Source organism: Zingiber officinale, chromosome 2A (genome assembly GCF_018446385.1).
Source record: "Zingiber officinale cultivar Zhangliang chromosome 2A, Zo_v1.1, whole genome shotgun sequence".
In the NCBI taxonomy this organism is placed as follows: Eukaryota; Viridiplantae; Streptophyta; class Magnoliopsida; order Zingiberales; family Zingiberaceae; genus Zingiber; species Zingiber officinale.
In genome coordinates, this window is record NC_055988.1 from 172,617,299 (window position 1) to 172,632,759 (window position 15,461).

General features: G+C 33.5%; 2 non-coding genes across 2 annotated transcripts; both read right to left on the minus strand.

Annotated features, from left to right (window-relative positions):
- Nucleotides 1-3,874: 3,874 nt before the first annotated feature.
- Nucleotides 3,875-3,948, minus strand: TRNAI-AAU. The gene has a single exon. It is a non-coding gene; the product is annotated as a tRNA-Ile (tRNA).
- Nucleotides 3,949-10,570: 6,622 nt separating this feature from the next.
- On the minus strand, nucleotides 10,571-10,644 carry TRNAI-AAU. The gene has a single exon. It is a non-coding gene; the product is annotated as a tRNA-Ile (tRNA).
- Between the last annotated feature and the right edge of the window lie 4,817 nt (nucleotides 10,645-15,461).

Sequence of the window (15,461 nt, forward strand, 5' to 3'; positions counted from 1 at the left end):
TGGTGGAGCTGTGTCTTAGAGAAGTGCAAAGCAGACGTTGACTATCACTTCCACTATGGAGACTGAGTTTGTATCTTATTTTTAGGCGATCTCACATAGTGTTTGGATGAAGAGTTTCATTTCGAGATTTTATTTCTAAGTCATTAAGGATATATTGTGATAATTCAGCTATTGTCTTTATGACTAATAATAATAAAAATGAGAGTTGAATTAAGCATATAAGCATTAAGTATCTAGACATAAAAGAATGTGTTAGAGATAAGATGGTGGTTATTAAACATATTAGCATTGAATTGATAATTACTAATTCTTTAACTAAAGGCATGTGCCTGTTGAAATTTAAGGATCATGTAGAGAGGATGAGACTTGATTTCCTTATATAATTTTTTTGTTAAAATAATTTGGTTATTAATGAAACTCAATTATGATATTTTTTATAATATTTGTGTACACATTAATTAATTTGAAAACTATCACTAAAGTTGGATCTTAAATAAATATAAGGTTTATTCATTAAGATATATTAGTTGAGAATCATGATACAATATAATACATGGAAGATAATATTAATGTTTAGAGGGCATGTTGTCATGATTCAAAAATCTTGTACACTCATTTAGTGAATGGTGAGATACATATGTCAAGTGGGAGAATGTTAGAAATATTTTATCTTGATTACAAATCTTTCCTTATTAAATGACACATATTTGTTAAAATTTTATTTATATACAATCTTTTATCTTAATTAAAAGGTCATATATTGTAAATTTAAATGTACATAATTAATTGAAATTAATCTTACCTTAATATGCATATCATATCTTTTTATATGATATGATTATCTTATTATGATTTGCCACGATATTAAGAATTGACTCAATAATGATAATGAGTTCTTATAAATAGTGGTCTTTAGGATCCTAAATATACACACCTTTAAAGAATAATAACACCACCTATAGAAAAGGTTTGGAGTGTTTAGAAGGCTCTAAAGTATTAAACAACAAGAGTGGTGTTTAAATGTTCTTAAAAAAATGATTAACTAGGTAGGTAACATCGAATCTGGGATGGCTGGTTCGACCTCATGAAAGTTTCTCACCAGCTATTTGAGTAAATCATGAAGCGCTCTTGACGGGCAACATAGAAACCTAATATCTCTTGATTGTGAGTCTCATTTGGAGAAAAAATCCCTATAAATGTGTCGTGACTGGGAATTGAACCATAAGTGTTTGGGTGACAACTGGACGTCCTTTCACTATACCATAGCCCTGGGGGTATGTTCAAGCGTTCTTCAAAATTCAATGATTGTAGAGATAATAATCGATTTATTTTTTCGCATTTAGTTATCTTATTTATTTAATACAAAGGATGATTGACTAAGATTGCTCTGCTTGATCAATGTTGTAGGTAAAAGTGAATTTTTTTTCACTTTTTTACCAAGGTATATGCTCTAACAATAGAACAGGTTACCTGAAAAGAATTTGAGAAGTTATGAGTTGAATCACTTAATTGAATATGGTTGCTCGGCTTGATCGGTGTTGTTAATAAAAGTGGAGATTTAAGCTCTATACAATTGCAGCATACCTTATTATTATTTTTATAACATTTTCTCTTTCACAAGAATTTCTCTTTCCAATGAACTTTTCCCGAGATCTTAAATCAATCATTTTAAATTAAAATGGATAATTAGAGTTTTTTTTAATGTTCTTCTATCCATTACTACTAATACGATCAAGTTGTCCTTTTTGAAATATTTGTTTGACATAATGGAATTGGAGGCTAAAGAACTAAAGTGCATAGAAAGTGTAATGTTATTGATTGGTTCAATAAATATTTGAGACCACCATAATATCGACGACTTGCTATTTATGTCTAGGGTTGCAAGATAAACTGTGCAAAACAAGAATCTTTACGTAGTGAATTGGATATGATTATTGAAGACATTAATATATTGAAATCATCTTGCGACCTCTACCTAGATCTTTGTTAAAGAATCCTCCTTATATAGGGAAAGAGAAAAAAGAATGATCAAGATTTGCCTTGATACTGTTTGGCCAAATTGCCAATTTTACTTCAATATGATTTGGCAAAATTGTCATTTTTTTTTATATCATAAACTGACCCCCTTCCTCCACTCACGATGATGGGATATTGGAAAATGTTGTTGGTGTTGGAAATATTAGATAATCAAATTTAGTTTTAATATTGATAAAGATTTAAAGTTAACAACTATTTGTGATCTAATGAGATTGACTAAGTGTGCAAGTCATAGTTGAGGTTAAATAAAGAAGTCTTGATCAAATGGATTGAGAAAAAAAGTCCTAGTCATGGACTAGGCAAGGAAGTCTTGGTCGAGTGGACTAGATAGAAATCTTAGCAAATCTAGGACGTTGGGCATAAATCCTATGGGTCGATGACACTAGACAAGAAGTCTTGGGGGTCGAGGACACCAAGCAGAAGTCTAGGTGGATTAAGGATTGGACATCTAGCAGGAAATCCTAAAGGTTAAGATTAAATGTTGAGCAAAAATCCAAACATGTCTGGAAGACCAGATATTTGGTAATGGGTAAACTCTTCAGAGAGGAGTAGGTGAATACGTGTTCCTCGTTGAGAGAATAGTAGGTGTCGATCCGATCTAATATTTTAGTAAAATTCGAAAGTCAAAACTGGACAGTCCAAAGGCTATCAAATCATTTTATTTCATATTATCATGTTTTCTGTGTTAACTCTATGATGCAAAAGCCAAAAAGTCTCGAAGAGCTGATCTAGGCACCTGGAAGGGATCTAAGCGCTCTAAGCTATTACAAGTGTCCGAGGGGATTCAGACACCCTAATCACCTCGACTTGCGGTAGGATAAAGTGACAGTCTTTGATTGGTCGACACACGTCAACATCCAGCGCTTAGAAGGGATTCAGGGGCCTGGGACGAGATATACTCGATCATGATAGAGCTTCAACGAGGTGTTGTCACGTTAGCGATCTAGGCGTCTGGAAGTAGTCTAGGTGCCTGGAAGTAGAGAAGTTGGTGACGAAGGTGAATCGAATAGGCCTCAGTAGAGATATCTGGAATGACCTATAAAAGCATCTTCAACCGATAGCCTTTTATATCATTCTTCTATACTCATCTATAGATGGATCACTAACGGGTAGACTCAAATAAATCAGCGATACTGTACATCATGAGAATGTCATAACCATCCGATCAATGAGGAGATACGGGGACATATCATTTTTAGGAACTATACTAAATCATCGATTCATTTATATTTATTTAAAAAAATATATTTTAGATTTTTTTAATTATAATCTTTTATTTAATAATATTTATAATATTTTAGTAAAATTACATACTATTCGACCAACAACTAGTTATCAACTGACCTAATTATTGTCTAGTCTAACTCAATTGATTTTCTAAGCTCAATTGGTATGCCCAACTTGACAACTCTAATAAGTTCACCTATGATACACAATTAACTCTAATACGGCTCGATCAGTTTGCCTAACCTAACTTGAGTCTGTCTATTCAATTAGTTGCATTTTTTTTCCCGCTGTGCTAAATACACGTTTCTTCATAAAAGAATGTCAGTCCAGCCCGTTTATAGAGGCCCATATATAAAGAATTTCAGTACAGACCATTTCATAAAAGGACCGTCACATAGGCCCATACATAAACAATTATTGTCAAAAACGACTAAATGGCCGATGCAGGTTTTGAACCTGCGATCTTCGCATTATTAACACGATGCTCTAACCAACTGAGCTAATAGGCCAGTTGAATTTTAGGTGAGACAAAATATTAATAATGGTTTTTAATTTCATTAACTTAATGTAGGCTGAGACAATAAATGAATTATTGTCAAAAACGAGAAAGTGGCCCATGCAGGTTTCGAACCTGCGACCTTCGCGTTATTAGCACGACGCTCTAACCAACTGAGCTAATAGGCCAGTTGAATTTACGATGAGCCATATATTAATAATGGTTTATAATTTCATTAACTTAATGTAGGCTGAGACATATTTCTCTCATCAGCCTTTAGGATTATAAAAAGCTACCACTATTTTTGACAGTCCAATTGGAAAGCAAGTTTAATCCCATCGAACCATAGTTCATTTTAATAGGTTCTATTTTCTTTAAAAATATATATTTCTAACTTTAGACTTTGATGTAAATGTCAATTATCAAATTATGACTATTTATTCATAGATTTTATTTCTGAGGAGATTCCCCAAGTTAAGGCTTTCAAGGTAAATCTTGTTTTTATCAATCATTTATATATTTATATGAAGCTTTGCCACGTACCGTGAATGCATGTAAGGTTAGTGTCTGATCCCCACGGGCTGGATCAGCTGGTTAGGTGTCTGTAGCTTACCAATGAAGTCATGGGTCGAAAGTCACCAGTTGCACACAAGGATAAAACCCTAGTCTGCTGTGCCAAAAATTCCTTCGGCCCCCAGTCACCTTTCCTGCCCAGTATTAACCGTGATTTACTCCCTCTGGAATCTTGTGGGGCCGGGACCAAGGGGCCGCTAGGGTGACGGTTCCACCTTTTGCCAATGTAAGGTTAGTGTCTAAATTATCTTATTATTTTTTTAGAATTTCTATTTACACTATTTCTTTTGTAGTAAAAATAAAATATAATTATGCTACCCTAGACGTTCTCTTATAGTTCGTCCCTAAATTATATGAAGGAAAGTAAATCACAGGGTTAGGTTATAACTGACCGACAAGTGGTTAGGGGTGAGAAGCGATTTTTCCTGAGAGCATGGATCCATTGAAATTTAATCTCTATCTCATTATAATAAATTTGTCATCCTCTAACTAACGGAGTAGACCGAGAGACTTACACTTTATTTGTTACATACCTTAGAAACCATACCTTATCTTGGTCTAAAGTAGAAGAAAATCATGCATCAAGTAGTTTGTCTAAGAGCTTTGCTATCCTCAGGGTTATAATATAATCGAAGAATATTCAGTTATCATCCAGATATTCACTATAGTATATTTATAGGAATTTTTCCTCCAAATGAGACTCACGATCAAGAAATATAGAGCTTTTGGGCTATCCATCCCAAGTACTTTCTAATTTATCATGATAACTGATGAAAAATTTTCATAGAGCCAAATTGATCATCCGAGATTCAACGTCATCTAACTGTGCAATCAAATTTTTTTCACATTGCTATTTCTTTCTTATATACTTTTCGAGTAACTTAGTTTAATTATTGAGTTTGCTTCTGCTTCCTGATTTAACAGCCGAACAAGGCGTCAAATCCAATTTTCAAAACATTAATCGAACCTCTGCTGTAATGAGTAATACAATCAATCCCTTCTGCATTGCCCTTTTTTGTATTTTTATATTATTATTTTAAAAGACAGTTAGGAAGGAACTAATTAAACTATTATTTCTTCGAACAACTTTTCCCATTTTATTTACTTTGACAAAACTAAATACTATTTTATTTATGTTAAATGCAAATTATTGTTTTCTCAAATTCTGTTCCATTTTAAGAAAAAGAAATAAAAAAAATCTTTTTCCATTGTTTTTCCCTTCAATGTAAAGGCGAAAATAAAATTTTGAACCCAACGGTAAAGTTGGCAAATGCTCTCAAATCTACTTTGTTTTCTTTCCATTTCTTACCGACCTAGCTTCCTCTTTAGCTATTATTTTTTTCTTTCTCCCATAAAAAAATCCACAGCTCGTCTTTGTCATTGGCGTTGGGTCTCTGGGCTACAGCCCGGGTAGGCTATCACGTGGCTCCGCCTATGACTACATCCTTCTTTTTTTCTAACTATTTTTTGTATTTGTTGGTTGACACCTTTTCTGCTCCCCCTTCTTCAATTTCTTCCTTCACGGTAGGTGTTGGTCTCGTAGCTCTCTTGTTGGAGCATGTCTGTAAGACCTGTCTTCATTTCCGAACGTGTTCTTTGAAGATCCGAACTGCCTGAAAAAGACATGATTCTCAGTTTTGTCTTGTTTTTTCTTATCTCCTTAGATTTGGAAATGTGTGAGTAGCTAAATTGTGATATAGAAGACATGAATAGAAGAATGAGAATGAAATAAATCAGTTTGCATGTAATGCCAATTCAATTTTGTATAATGTTGTGAAGTCATTTTATATGAAACAGTAGTTGATTAGTCAAGATAAAACTCAAGACACAAATTTACCAATATTCTTTCTAAGTGATTGAGACATATATGTGATTTGGATCAACTCCTCTAAAGACAATTTCACCCTCATCTCCTTCATTGTAATCTCAATTCAACCAGAATGAGAAAATAAGTTCTTGTTATACCTAATAGTAAAAACTTTTGATTCAATTAATGAATAGTTGCTCGTTCCTATCTAATTAAGAATTCTCTCAATAAAAATTATAATAAAGTCACTATTTGCAAGGGCATCATGTACTACTAAGCAACTCTATTAGGGTTTATCTCATATTAAATGGTTGTGTGGTTTATGAGTTATGGCCAACTTAATCCGTATGAACTATTCTACCCTTCCTATAGTGTGATGTTTCGTATGTTTCCTATATAGAATTTTGAGTCATGGTCTCTTCTAATCTTGCAATTATCTCCTTCCCTTCTTTTCAACCCTATTAAGTGTTGTCATAAAAGTGAAGATTTTTCACAAGGCACGTAAGTTTGCCCATCCCATATGACTTGAATTATTTGATTGGCGAGGGTTGCTCGGCTTAATCGGTATTGTCGATAAACTTCCGGATATAGTTTTATATTAGCTGGTGGAGCTGTATTTTGGAGAAGTGCAAAGCAGACGTTGACTGTCACTTCCACTATGAAGGCTGAGTTTGTATCTTATTTTTAGGCGATCTCACATGGTTTTTGGATGAAGAGTTTCATTTCGAGATTCTATTTCTAAACCATTAAGTATATATTATGATAATTCAACTATTGTCTTTATGACTAATAATAATAAAAGTGGGAGTTGAATTAAGCATATAAGCATTAAGTATCTAGACATAAAAGAATGTGTTAGAGATAAGACGGTGGTTATTAAACACATTAGCATAGAATTGATAATTACTAATCCTTTAACTAAAGGTATGTCACTGTTGAAATTTAAGGATCATGTAAAGAGGATGAGACTTAGTTCCCTTATATAATTTTTGTTGTTAAAATAATTTGGTTGTTAATGAAATTCAATTATGATATTTTTCTAATATTTGTGCGCACATTAATTAATTTGAGAAATATCACTAAAATTGACCTTAAATATATAAGGTTTATTCATTAAGATATATTAGTTGAGAAGCATGATACAATATAATACATGGAAGATAATACTAACGTTTACTCATTTAGTGAATGGTGAGATACATATATGTCTAAGTGGGAGAACGTTAGAAATATTTTATCTTGATTATAAATTTTTCTTTATTAAGTGGCACATATTGGTTAAGATTTTATTTATACACAATTTTTTATCTTAATTAAAAGGTCATATATTATAAATTTAAATGTACATAATTAATTGAAATTAATCTTACCTTAATATGCATATCATATCTTTTTATATGATATGATTATCTTATTATGATTTGCCACAATATTAAGAATTGACTCAATGATGGTAATGAAAAAAATGTGGAACCGCCACATCAGCGGCCCCCCTAGAGCCGGTCCCACGGATATGGAGGGAGGTAAATGCAGGTACACAGGTGGAAAGTGCATAGCGGAGACGTTAACCCCAGGCAGTGACACCCCGGGGATCGACCCCTGGACCTTTCAGCCACAGAACCATGCACTCCCCATCTGTGCTACGCCCTGGGGATGACTCAATGATGGTAATGAGTTCTTATTAATAGTGGTCTTTAGGATCCTAAATATGCACACCTTTAAAGAATAATAACACCATATATAGAAAAGGTTTGGAGTGTTCAGAAGACTCTAAAGTATTAAACAACAAAAATGGTGCTCAAATGTTCTAAAAAAAATGATTAACTAGGTAGGTAACGTCGAACCTGGGACGACTGGCTCGACCCCATGGAAGTTTCCACAGGTTATTTGGGTAAATCAGGAAGTGCGCTTGACGGGCGGCCCAGAAGCCCAACATCTCTTGATTGTGAGTCTCATTTGGAGAAAAAATCCCTATAAATGTATCGTAACTGGGAATCGAACCATGAGTATTTAGGTGACAATTATACGTCTTTCCATTATACGATAGCCCTGGGGTCGTGTTCAAGCGTTCTTCAAAATTTAATGACTGTGGAGATAATAATCGATTTATTTTTCCGCATGTAGTTATCTTATTTATTTAATACAAAGGATGATTTAAATTTCTAACAGATATGACTTAAATAACTTGATTGACTAATTAAGATTGCTCTACTTGATTAATGTTGTAGGTAAAAGTGAATTTTTTCCACTTTTTTACAAGGTATATGCTCTAATGATAGAAAAAGTTACCTGGACAGAATTTGAGAAGTTTGTTCACTCCATATGATTTAATCACTTAATTAAATATGGTTGCTCCGCTTGATCAGTGTTGTCAATAAAAGTATATTTAAGCTCTATACAATTGCAATATACCTTATTATTATTATTATTATAACATTTTCTCTTTGACAATAATTTCTCTTTCCAATGAACTTTTCCCGAGATCTTAAATCAATCACTTTAAATTAAAATGGATAATTAAAGTGTAACTAAAGGAGAGCGTAATTAAAGAATGTTAGGCTTTTGGATTGGTCATCATGTGCACTTCTCAATTTATCCTGATGACCGATAAAAAACTTCAGTAAAATAGGATTGTCATCTTGCGGCCTTTACCTAGGTCTTTGTTAAAGAATCCTCCTTATACGGGTAAAGTGAAAAAAAAGAATAATCAAGATTTGCCTTGATACTGTTTGGCCAAATTGCTAATTTTGCTTCAATATGATGTGACAAAATTGTCATTATTTTTGTATCTTAAACTTACCCCCTTCCTCCACTTAAGATGATGGGATATTGGAAAGTGTCGTTGGTGCTGGAAATATCATATAATCAAATTTACTTTTAATGTTGACAAAGATTTAAAGTTAAAAATTATTTGTGATTTAACTAGTTGATGCTAAATCAATAAAGAAGTCGTGATCAAATGGATTGAGAAAGAAAATCCTGGTCATGAACTGGGCAAGGAAGTCTTGGTCAAGTGGATTAAACAGAAATCTTAGTAAATCTAGGACGTCGGACAGAAGTCATAGGGGTCGAGGACACTAGACAAGAATCCTTGGGGGTCAAGGACACCAAGCAGAAGTCTAGGTGAGTTGAGGACTGGATATCTAGCAAGAATTCCTAAAAGTTAAGATTAAACGCTGAGCAAAAGTCCAAACAGGTCTGGAATACCAGATATTTGGCAATAGGTAAACTCTTCGAAGATGAGTATGTGAAGACATGTTTTCCGTTGAAGGAATAGTAGGTGTCGATCTGATCTAAGATTTCAGCGAAAATTCGAAAGTCAAAACTGGACAGTCCAAAGACTATCAAATCATTTTATTTCATATTATCATATTTTCTGTGTTAACTCTGTGATGCAGAAGTCAAAAAGTTTGGAAGAGCTGATCTAGGCACCTGAAAGGGATCTAAGCTCTCTAAGCTATTACAAGTGTCTGAAGGGATTCAGGCACCCTAATCACCTCGGCTTACGGCAAGATGAGGTGACAGTCTCTGATTGGTCGGTGCACGATAGCATCCAGGCGCTTGGAAGGGATTTAGGGGCCTGGGACGACATAGACTCGACCATGATAGAGCTCCAACGAGGTGCTGTCACGTTAGCAATCCAAGTGCCCGGGAGTAGTCTAGGGCCTGAAAATAGAGAAGTTGGTGACGAAGATAAATCGAATAAGCCTCAATGGAGGTACCTGGAATGGCCTATAAAAGCATCTTCAACCAATAGCCTTTTACACCATTCTTCTATGCTCAAACAACGCTCGTGCTACTCTAAAACTCTGCTACAACGTTAAAACGCTACTCCGACAATAATCTCCAAGTCTATACTCTTTTATATAATTGTTTTTTCTATTAAATTTCATTTCCTTATTTGTAATAAGATATCTTGTATTTATCAAACTCTTAATGAATTACTTAACAAAAGTACTTAACAAGTACATACCTTAAACAAGTATGATGGATTGTGAACCAAATAAAATAAAATTGTTAGTATTATTTTATTTTAATTTTACTATATTATTTCTCTTTGTTTACCAAAAAAAAGGAAAAGAATAATTAGCTCTAATACGGCTATGACACCTATGACACCTAATTAGCTCTAATACGGTTCAATTAGTTGGCCTAACCTAACTAGCTTGATGAGTCTGTCTATTCAATTAGTTGCATTTTTGTTCCCGCTGTGCTAAATACACGTGTTCTTAAATAATTTATGTTTCTTCATAAAAGAATGCCAGTCCAGCCCGTTTCATAAAAAGGACCGTTATAGAGGCCCATAATAACTGGCCAATTTATAAATAATTATTACCATATATAAAGAATCTCAGTACAGCCCATTCCATTTGTAAAAGGGCCGTAATATATCCCCATACATAAATGAATTATTGTCAAAAACGGAAAAGTGGCCCATGCAGGTTTCGAACCTGCGACCTTCGCGTTATTAGCACGACGCTCTAACCAACTGAGCTAATAGGCCAGTCAAACTTTTTGTGATCTAGATTATTAATAATGGTTTTAAATTTCATTAACTTGTAGGCTGAGGCATATTTCTCTCATCAGCCTTTAGGATTATAAAAAACTGCCACTATTTTTGGCAATCAAATTGGAAAGCAAGTTTAATCCCATCGAATCATAGTTCATTTTAATAGGTTCTATTTTCTTTAAAAATATATATTTCTAACTTTAAAATTTGTTGTAAATGATCAATTATCAAATTGTAGTTATTTATTCATAGATTTTATACATAAGGAGATTCCCAAGGCTTTCAAGGTAATCTCTCTCATCTCCTAATTAATTTGACAGATAATTATAAGATAATTCTATAATTTACCTTCCTTTTATAATTTAAAAAGTCAAATATGTAGGGCGTATGTGATGAGGATACTTATCCTTTGCTACAACAACATTGTTGTCTATTATCCTAAGTATATATTAGTTACTGCATACATTGATGTGCTTCTAAAATGAATCTGTGGTAGCTTAGCTACGATATTTAACCTCTTCCACCTGATTAATATTTTACTGTTTTGCTCGATCGATCAATCTTGCTAGCAATTTGCATCCAAATTATCTTATTATTTTTTAGAATTTCTATTTGCACTTTATTTCTTTTGTGGTAAAAAAATATAATTATACTCACCCCAAATACTATTTTATAATTCGCTCCCAAATTATATGAAAGAAGATAAATCACAAAGTCAATCTATAGCTGATCGGCAAATGATAAGGGTGAGAGAAGATTTTTCCGGAGAGCATGAGCATGTCAAAATTTAATCTCTATCTCATTATAGTAAACGTATCATCCTCTAACTAAGCTAGGGAGACTTGCACTTTATTTGTTAAATACCTTAGAGGCTGACCATAACTTTTCTTGGTATAAAGTAGAAGAAAATCATGCATCAAGTAGTTTGTAATAGGGGTGATCGTGAATCGGGTTGGTTCGGTTATTAGGGTAAAAAGCTATCCGACCCTTCTAGATAAGATAATACAATATCAGGACCTACATCCGATCATATATTTGGCGGTTATTATGTATTAGATATCCAATGGGTTGTCAGTTATTTGATATCTGACCCTATATCCAATTAAATATAAAATATAAATATAAAAAAAAATAAAATAAAATATTTTAAAATAATAATAGACATTATTCATTACACGTTGTAGCAGCTACTGGCGACAGTAGTTGCGACAAGTAGGGATGATCGCGGATCGGGTTGGTCTGGTTATTGAGATAAAAAATTATCCGGTCCTACTAGAGTTGGAAACAAATTAGGAAGTTTTAATTTTGTGTTTAAAACTTTCCTTGTATGGAGGACATGTAGGGGTCGGCCACATTAAAGGGCTAAAAGGAAATTTTTAATTAAATCCTCTTTATTAACCATAGGCAAAGAAAATAAGGAAGTTTTTATTAAAACTTTCCTTATTTGCCAAGACCAAGGAATATAAAAAAGAGGGTAGAGGTGTCTCACCTCAAAAAAAAAATAGAACATATCATCTAGTATTCTTCTCTTCTTTTCCTTGGTGGTGGTCGTCTTGTTGTTCCAAGATATGACGCCACCATTCAGCAAGGATGCATAGCCTGATGTGGATTTTCTATCATCCAGATCCTCAGTCCAATCTGCATCTGAATAATCTTTTAGACTCATATATGATCCTTGAAAATAGAGACAATAATCTGTTGTCGCCTTCAGATATCTGAATATCATTTTTACCGCATTCCAGTGTCTCGGTCCTGGGTTTGACTGGAAGCAACTGACCAAGCCCACAACATAGTTGATATCGGGACATGTACACAACATAGTGTACATCAAACTACTAATAGCAATGTCATATGATTTTTTATTCATCTCAACTATTTCCTCTAAAATTTTAGGACACGTACTCTTACTCAAAATAGTACCTTTCACAATAGGTGTATGTTCTACGTTGCAATTTGACATGCTGAAATGATGTAACATCTTATTTATATAAGACTCTTGTGACAGACCCAAAAGTCTTTTAGGACGATCTCTTATGATCTTCACTCCTAAGATGTATTCAGTTTCTCCCATATCCGTTGTATCAAATTGTGATGACAATCACTTCTTGACTTCATTCACATATCCTATTTCATTTCCAGTTATCAGCATATCATCAATATATAATGATAAAATGACATACTTTCCTTTTTCCCTTTTCAGGAAAACATAATGATCATCATTGATCATCTCGAAACCATAAGATAAAACGACTTCGTTAAATATTATATTTCATTGTCTTGACGCTTGCTTTAGCTCATATATAAACTTTCTAAGTCTATATACTTTCTGCTCTTGGCATTCAACAATGAAACCTTCTGACTTAACCATATAGATTTCTTCGTCAAGATCACCGTTAAGGAAAATAATTTTTACATCCATTTGATATAATTCTAAGTCATAATGTGCCACAAAGACCAAAATAACTCATATTGACACAAATTTCACTACAGGAGAAAATGTCTTTTCAAAATCAATACCCTCCATTTGGGTATATCCTTTTGCAACTAAACGAGTTTTGTATCTATTAATCGATCCATCAGCTTTCCTCTTTATTTTGAGAATCCACTTATTCCCAATATTTCATCTCTTCAACCATTGCAGTTTTTCATTTTTCTCTAACTCTAGATCCCAATGTTTCCTCAATGGATTGAGGTTCATCGTCGTCAATTAAAAATGTAATCAATACCTCATTCTCAATATCAAACCTAATAAGTTCATCTATGACATACTTAATCAATGATTAATCACCGATTCATTTATATTTAGTTTAAATTTTTTATTTTAGATTTTTTTAATCATAATCTTTTATTTAATAATATTTATAATATTTTAATAATATTAAATATTATTCGGCCAACAACTAGTTATCAACTGACCTAATTATTGTATTGACTAACTCAATTGATTTTCTGAGCTCAATTGGTATGCCCAACCTGGCAACTCTAATAAGCTCACCTATGACACCCAATTAACTCTAATACGGCTCGATTAGTTTGCCTAACCTAACTATCTTGATTAGCACGACACTCTAACCAACTGAACTAATAGGCCAGTCGAATTAAAGTGACCTATAATAATAATAATCGTTTGTAATGTTATTAACTTAATGTAGGCTGAGACATATTTCTCTCATCAGCCTTTCGGATTATAAAAAGCTACCACTATTGTTTGACAATCAAATTGGAAAGCAAGTTTAATCCCATCGAATCATAGTTCATTTTAATAGGTTCTATTTGTTGGGTTTGGAGCACAGCGGAAGACATATAATAAATCATGGATATTTCGTGGTACATATAGTTTTGCACAAAATTATATAAAACATACCTCGAGTCCTCGATAGGTGTGAATAATATCACGGACAAATAAAACAGATAAGAGCCCCACGTGTGACTCCTCTAGCGGTATCCACGCGCACTAGATCACGAACTTGACACGATCCGTTAGGTGCTAGCCACTTGGATCGACAAAGTCTTGGAAGCACTACCGATCTCTTCCGGTGGAAGACGAATTTGACGAAGGAGAAACGGAGAGAATGAAATCCTTACCTTGATTCTTTCCGAGGATGGCTATTTATAGCTTCCAAGGAATACGAAGAGTTAAGCTTTCAATTAATTCATCATTTATGATCTTCATTAATAAGGAAGATGAAGAGTTATAGGCTCCATAAATTCTTCATTTATAACTTTCATTATGATAACTCTTCAAATTCTTCATTAATTATCATTATGATGACTCTTCGAATTCTCCATTAATCATCATGATTATGACTATTCGAATTCTCTCTTCTTTGTATCAAATAAATCCATATTTGATCTTGATCTCGACTAGCTTCCGATACTCTTGTTCATGTCTATGTGCTATGCGTGCGACCCTCTAGGTTTTATACACGAATGTAGTGTAAATCCATACACAGACTAAGGTAACCGTCTAGCAATAGTTTTTAGCCACCCAACGCAATAAAATTAATATCAGTCATAAACTATAAACCACTATGAACCGATTACTGTGTAATTCAATCTTTTCATCTAAAGCCTACATCCCAATTAATTCGATACATTATGCATCATTATCAAATTAATTGTTTTACTTGATTTCCAAGATATAATAGACTCCTCTTGAATGATAAATCATTCCTCCCATGGTCATGAATTTTGAGTCGCTAATATCTCTATCAAGCGGTCAGGATGTTAACTCCTAATCCAAGAGAGCGATGAATCCTCTATTGACTCAACACTATTCTCTCTACGTTTTGTCATACACCCAACTACCGTATTAATCACAATCCGATTAAAGACTGCTTTTAACGGCGTCAAAGTACATAACTCCACGCATAGAATAAATGAAGGTCTCAAGTCAAAAGATTAGTTACACTCGTTCATAAGAGGAATAACTAATGATGCTTAATATGTGGTCTCCTTTTGAGCGGGTCGTGTCCAGTGTACCTCTAAACTCAAGGCACCCCCAAGTACAACTTGGATATCCATCCCTCCGGTCTATCTCGACCTAGTCATACTCAGCGTTGATCTAGATATCCATGTCCCCTCTAAATATCTATCCGATCAAGGACTGTTTTCAGATTAATATACCCATTAATCTGTGGGACTTTATCATTAATCATATACGTACAGAAAAGTAAATAATTAATGATAAATTCTTGCCTTTATTAAATAATTATCCACAAAATACATAAGGAGTGTCTTGGCACATAAGTACACACACTAACACTATTTTCTTTAAAAATATATATTTCTAACTTTAGAATTTGATGTAA